This window comes from Nematolebias whitei, chromosome 16 (assembly GCF_014905685.2).
Source record: "Nematolebias whitei isolate Nwh7 chromosome 16, NemWhi1, whole genome shotgun sequence".
NCBI lineage: Eukaryota > Metazoa > Chordata > Actinopteri > Cyprinodontiformes > Rivulidae > Nematolebias > Nematolebias whitei.
In genome coordinates this window covers 37,012,774-37,019,065 of record NC_056513.1, presented here as the reverse complement: position 1 = coordinate 37,019,065, position 6,292 = coordinate 37,012,774, and positions in this window count along the sequence as shown.

Below are 6,292 nucleotides of genomic sequence, written 5' to 3'. Positions count from 1 at the left end.
TTGCAGTGCTCCTCAGTCTTAGATACACTGTGGACAACAAAATAATTTACGTAGTTTAGCAGAAAGCTTTGCAGGTCATGCCCATGAAAACAGAGCATGATTTTCATAAGATGGATATAAAAAACACGGCCAGGAGGCTTGCTGATCGCTTGGGTTGTAAACCTTCAAACATCAGAGAGAGCATAACGGAAAATCTATTGATCTAAATCTATTTAGTCACCAACTAGTGTCCAACAGTCAAAGCCCAGTGAGCTGCCTTTCAAAAAGGATTACATTCAGAAGACCCTGCAGATGTTTGTCAACCAGTTGAAGTCTAAACTGAAACATTTCTAGAATAAATGTTCAGAACATCCTGGAGTTATTTGAATAAATGACTTCCCAGTGATGCCACATTTGTACAAGCTGGTTCAAGTTTATGAGGAAAATCTGAGCCCTGTTCATAAAAGTGTGTCAGCCTTATGTAAAGAGAGACCTATAAAGTGTGGTATGTGATTCGTTCTGTTAGTCAGGAGTTTTACATGAAACCAGAGATGAGTGTTAGAAGAATCTTCAGTAGCAACGAAGGCCAAGACTGTCAGGAACCCCTCGGGAAACAAAGAGGATCAGTGGAGGAGCTGAACCACTCATGTCTGAGTGGTTAAGTGGATTCAAACTGTCAGGATTTTGGTGGTCAGGAACGAACCCAGTAGTGCAGACAGGACTCAACTCGGCAGATTACAAAAATAAGTATTTTAATAGAAAATAAAGAACAAAATAATAGCTGACGTGGCAGCAAGACTTACATGAAAACGGATGGCTCAAAGGGAAACTCAGGGAGGACTCAGGAAACTCAGGGAAGACTCAGAAGACGCAGGAGAACACAGGAGACCCAACGAATACGACCCGACAAAGGAACAACACAGAACAGGAGGCTTATATACAAGGACAAGACAAGACGTGATTACAACAGGTGTGAGGAGACAAAGGTGGCAACAATTAAACTGACGAGGAAACACTAGGGAAACACAGACACAGCAAATGGTACCATCCTTACACAAACAAGCCCCAAATGAAGGTTTGATGAGTGGGGTCACAATGAAATGTGCACACCACTAGACAAAGATGCACAGATGGCCCAGAGGACAACTGATCATGTGTGAACTGTGTCAGTAAAGTCTGCACCAGTTTTACTCCCAGTTACATCCCGTCCTTTAAGACAGATCTGTCCTTCCCTTGATACAGAAATAAAAACATCTAGGTTCTCTGGAGATCTCAACAAAATAAACTAATAAAGTTTTTTTCTTTTGCTGATATAGGATGTGTAAACAATTTGAAATGATCTATAACAATTAAAAAAGCTGATTTTGTCTTATTTTGTTTATACTTAGTCAGCCTTTTAATGTTTACGTGATTTTGGTTTCTTTTAAAATCCATCTTCTGCACGTTGTGCTATTTTAACCATTCATGACTCAAAACATTCTGCTCCGTCACAAATAATCTGGTTTGTCTTTGAATGTTTGTAACTTTTATAGTTTTTGAATTATTTGACTACACTTGCAACTCAAAAGCATTGTTTCTGTAATCCGTTGCAACAAACGGGCCATGTTGTTGTCCCCTGTTGCAGAGCGAAGAGGAGGAATTAGAAATATGTGCATTTTGTGAGCAGAACTTGAAAAATAAACGTGGTACCAACTTCCATTTTGGTGTGTGGCTGCATCTAAGAGGAAAGGAAGGTTCCTTTTGAAACTTGTGTTGACATGTCATCCAAGATGGCTGCCACCATATGTCAATGTTTCATTCGTTCATTCAACCTTTATTTATACAGATTAATCCCATTGAGCCTCAGGGACTCATTTACAAGAGAGACCTGAATCTTAACAGAGAGATGAGAAGAGTGGACAACAAAAACAACAATAGACAAGCATAAAGGATGCGTACAGATTGAATGTGAGCTGGATAACTGGAAAAATATGCAATGTGTTGACTTCTGTTCTGGTGTGTAGCTGCATCTAGACGTAAGAACAGTTGGTATACATATTTGAGATGCCACATCAAAATCCAAGATGGCCACCACCATATATATATATATATATATATATATATATATAAACCAACGACCTCTATCATTTGAGGAAATTATGCTTTTTAGATTTTTAATTGCCTAAACGTATAGTTTCCTGAGATGATTGGGTGGCCGATCAATAACTATGGACCCCCGGGGCCCTGCTACTGTGAACCTTCAGTCTGCTCTGCCTGGTACAAAAAATAATAAAATAAAAATATCTATCTGTTCTTCTCCACACTGTAACTCCTAGCACTTGAATATCTTACAACAAAAACATTAGGTTTACTTCATTCTTTGTTCGATTCCAGTCCAGAAAAACACTCATCTTAAAACTACAAACATTCACTATTCCAACCCCTGAGCGACAGGGACATCAGTACCTCTTATTATCTGCAGCTTGTAAGCACAGTTTTAGTAATGGCAGCTTTTAGCTACTGTTTTTATTTATTTTAGCTTTTAAACACCGTTTCCATAATTTTTGCTCTTAGAAAGTTTGACTAATTTCTGATTTCATTCTTATTTTAACTTGAGCGTTTCATTCTTCACTAGGTTCATCAGTCACCCAGCGTTCACATCGAGGTTTTGCAGAAAACAGAGTTTCTCTAATTGTTATGTGGCGCGCCGCAGACGATAAAGATCATGGCACGGAGAGAAAGAGACGGGATTAAAATGGACGAGAGTGAAACACCAAAGAAGATTAAAAGGTCAGACAGAGGCAGTGAACGAAGCTTTTGTCTACACAGTGAGGTTCTATTTCGTATAGGCTTCGCCCTTTAAGGCTTTCGCTTAGTGGGTTTATCCCGTTATGCGTAGCATTAGCACTGAAAAATTTAGTCTACGCCCACCTGCTGTGTGGGCCCCACCCGGTCCGTATAACTTACGTTAAGAGCAGGAAATCGGTTCCCATTTTTTCTTCAGCGAGCTAAAATAGCACTGTCAGAAGAACAAGAAGGAAAATTGTGTAGATAACCAACCTTTGTTAAGGATGCTTGGCCCGGCAGTTGACCTCCGGTCGTCCGGTGAGTTCTCCTCCCCGAGGAGAAGCTGACGAGCAGTCTTATTTCAAGGTAAGCGCCGAGGAGTATTTCTCAGTGACAGGTCACTACACGCTGGACAACGCCATCTTGTAATTTTTCCTCTTATCGCCGATCCTCGGAGCGAATCGGATGGTTCCTCCGGGACAGGCGCGCTCAGCTGCAGCCCCCGCTGCTCATTCCCTCCTGGGGAGTGTAGTGTCGGTGGAGGGGGGCTGAGTGAATGCTCACCCCATCCCACCTCGTTTCGCATCGGCGATCACACCGCTCCCGGCCGACGGCGCCCTCAGGGGTTGCCCGGCGTAACCCAGGAGGAGGCTGACATGATGGGACCCCTTTTTTCTACGTCCCACGCCTTTCCCGCCAGTTCGGATGATCCGGCGGGAAGGTTGTTTACTGGGTTCCATTCCGGCCCACCGTCTTGATCCATATGGCCTCGTGTTCCAACAGGACGTCCTACGAGCGAGGCCACAGACGGTTCTTTTCTGGTAGATTGGGGGAGCCGGTCTCCAGTCCGCACCCATCACCAGAGTGGTGGGGTTCACCGAGTGGGGCTAGCCCTCGGTAACCCCCCTTGAGCCAAGCCTCGCGGAAGCTTTCGGAGCAAAGCTTTCCAGGTTGGATCAGCGTCCCGTCCCTCCTGGGAAACACGACCAGACGGTGACCACGCTCTCCAATCGAGCCCATCAATGTGCTTTTCAGGCAGCCGCAGCTAACAGCAACATGGTGCTGCTAGCATATAGCATGTGGGGGCTGGAGGCCACAGACTTGCCTTAGGAGACTAAGAGCTCCCTCTGTAAAGCAGTCAACGTCATCCTTCAATATATGTGCCTCTTCTACGGTTTGCCTGTCAGGATTGCAGCGTGGCTGACGATGATTCAACATCCACCTAGCTCCGTCACTCCCCCTCGCTGCCGGAGAACTGCACAAAGACCTGATGGAGGGCCCCATCACGGCGGACGCGCTGTTCGGGAGCAGCTTCAAAACCATGCTGGCGAACTCGAAGCAGCCGGAGGAGGTGCCAGAGGCTGTGCGCCACCTCATCAAGCCGCGCGGCTCATCTCGGCCATGGCGGCGTCGTCTTGCTCAACTCCACCACCAGCCCCGCCTGTCAGAGTCCAGTCCTCTTCATCCCGGCAACCTGCAGTTCAGCGTTTCCCCAGAGATCGCCTGCAAGACAGCGCTCTGGGCAAACAAATCGCAGAGCTCAAAGGGGAGAAGTTTTAAAAAATGACGGTCTACGGAGGGTGTGTGTAAAAGTGACACGAACGTTGAAATAAATCATCATTCAATGATCGAAGTGTCTGTTTTTAGCCAGTCTGTAAGCTCGGATGAACTCACAGCGGCTGCGCACACATCCTCCACACATAATGAGTCGGTGTCCTTAAATAAAGGTTTTTTAAACTCACTGTTGCTCCAAGACATTACGAGACGCTCACACGACACAATGGTAAGCAAAATAACTCGTTGTCAATCCGAGCTGCACGATCCTCACCCAAGCGGTGTCAAACGCGCACTCGTGCGATGAAAACAGTTTTCATCCAACGGCGCTACGTTGATGATGGCGCACACACACAGCTGCCCGGCGCTCACCGGCTCACATCGGTATAAATGTGGGACCGCAGGTCGGGTCCGGTGGAGGTCCTCGCTCTCACAAGAGCAACACACGCCTCACCAAAGCAAACGCGGGCAGCCGTCACCCATCGCGTCTCTGCGCTCGGCAGCTCACGGCAACATAAGCGTGAGACTGCTGAACGAACCCGGTGACGAGTCTCGCCTCCAGCGAGAGCGGCGCGCGTCCCTCCAGCGAGAGCGGCGCGTGTCCCTCCAGAGAAAACATGTACTCCCGCGGGGCTCGCAGCCTTCACTCCAACAGCACGGCGTAGATGAAGTCACGCCCTCCGCCTCTTAACGTTCGCACAGCGACATCAAACGCGCAGCCCCACGGCATCATCAGCTGTCACACGCTTCGCCTCAGCACACACCGGCCCACCTGTACATGAAGGTTGGTCCGCGGTCCGAACGCAGCGCACGGGCGCGTTCAGAGCCTTTTTCGAGGAAGCCTCGCCCTGGGTCACGTGGAGAACATTCCCGCAACGCATGACAGCGGTTGAGGGGCGGACTGGTGACAGCCGTACAAAACATGACGCATCACTTAAACGCACGTTCACTCCACGAACGTTACGTAGAGTGGCTAAAACATGCTCGCCGGTCAGATGGATGGACAGGGGGTTATGCAAATGGTTACAAGTTACAGTTTGCAACCCGACCCCCTCCATTCGGAGGAGTTATAAAGACGGTCCTGTCATCACCAGACCAAATCTCATCCCTAAATGCAGAAGTCCGAGTGCTTCTGATAAAAGTGATCTCCAGGGTTCCCAATGGAGAGGAAAACACAGGGTTTTACTCACGTTACTTCCTGTTTCCCAAACGGACGGAGGGATGACACCGATTTTGGATCTGTCAGTTTTCAACAAGGCGATCATGGACAGACCGTTTTTCACATGTTGACAACCAGACAACTGTTGAACAACATCCAGAGAAACGCATACCGATCATCCCAAAACAGAAAATTCCTGCGTTTTTTCCTTTCAGGGGATGAAGTATCAGTACAACGGGCTGCTGATCGGGTATTCCCTCGTGCCTCATACATTCTCAAAGTGTGTGGAGACAGCCCTGCATCCGTTACACAGAGCAGAGATGAGAGTTTTGTTTTACTTGGACAACCTGCTGCGGCGGTCACGCTCCAGACAGGAAGCAGTGATGCAGGCCCAGGTGTTGACATCACACCTGTCAAATCTGGGCTTTTGCCATAAATTGGAAGAAAAGCTTGTTTTTCCCGGCCCAGACAATTGTTTATCTGGGAGTGGAGTTAGATTCAACCACCATGAAGGCTCGTTTATCACAAACGAGAATCGACACTTTAAGAGACCAGCTCCGCCACGTAACACCTGGCAGAGTGGTAACAGCTGTCCCTGTCATGAAGCTGTTAGGAATGATGTCATCAGCTCACACAGTGGTCCCGCTGGGTTTATTACACATGAGATGCCGCCAGAGGTGGTTTGTGCGTCTGCGTATGGATCCAGTAAAACATAGAGACGGATGATCACTGTCCCTCCCTCCGTGAGGGCAGGCCTCCGACACTGGGGAAACACCCTGGTTCTGTTGGAGGGAGCCTCCGTCAGCAGACCCACGTCACATGTCAGTCTTCACG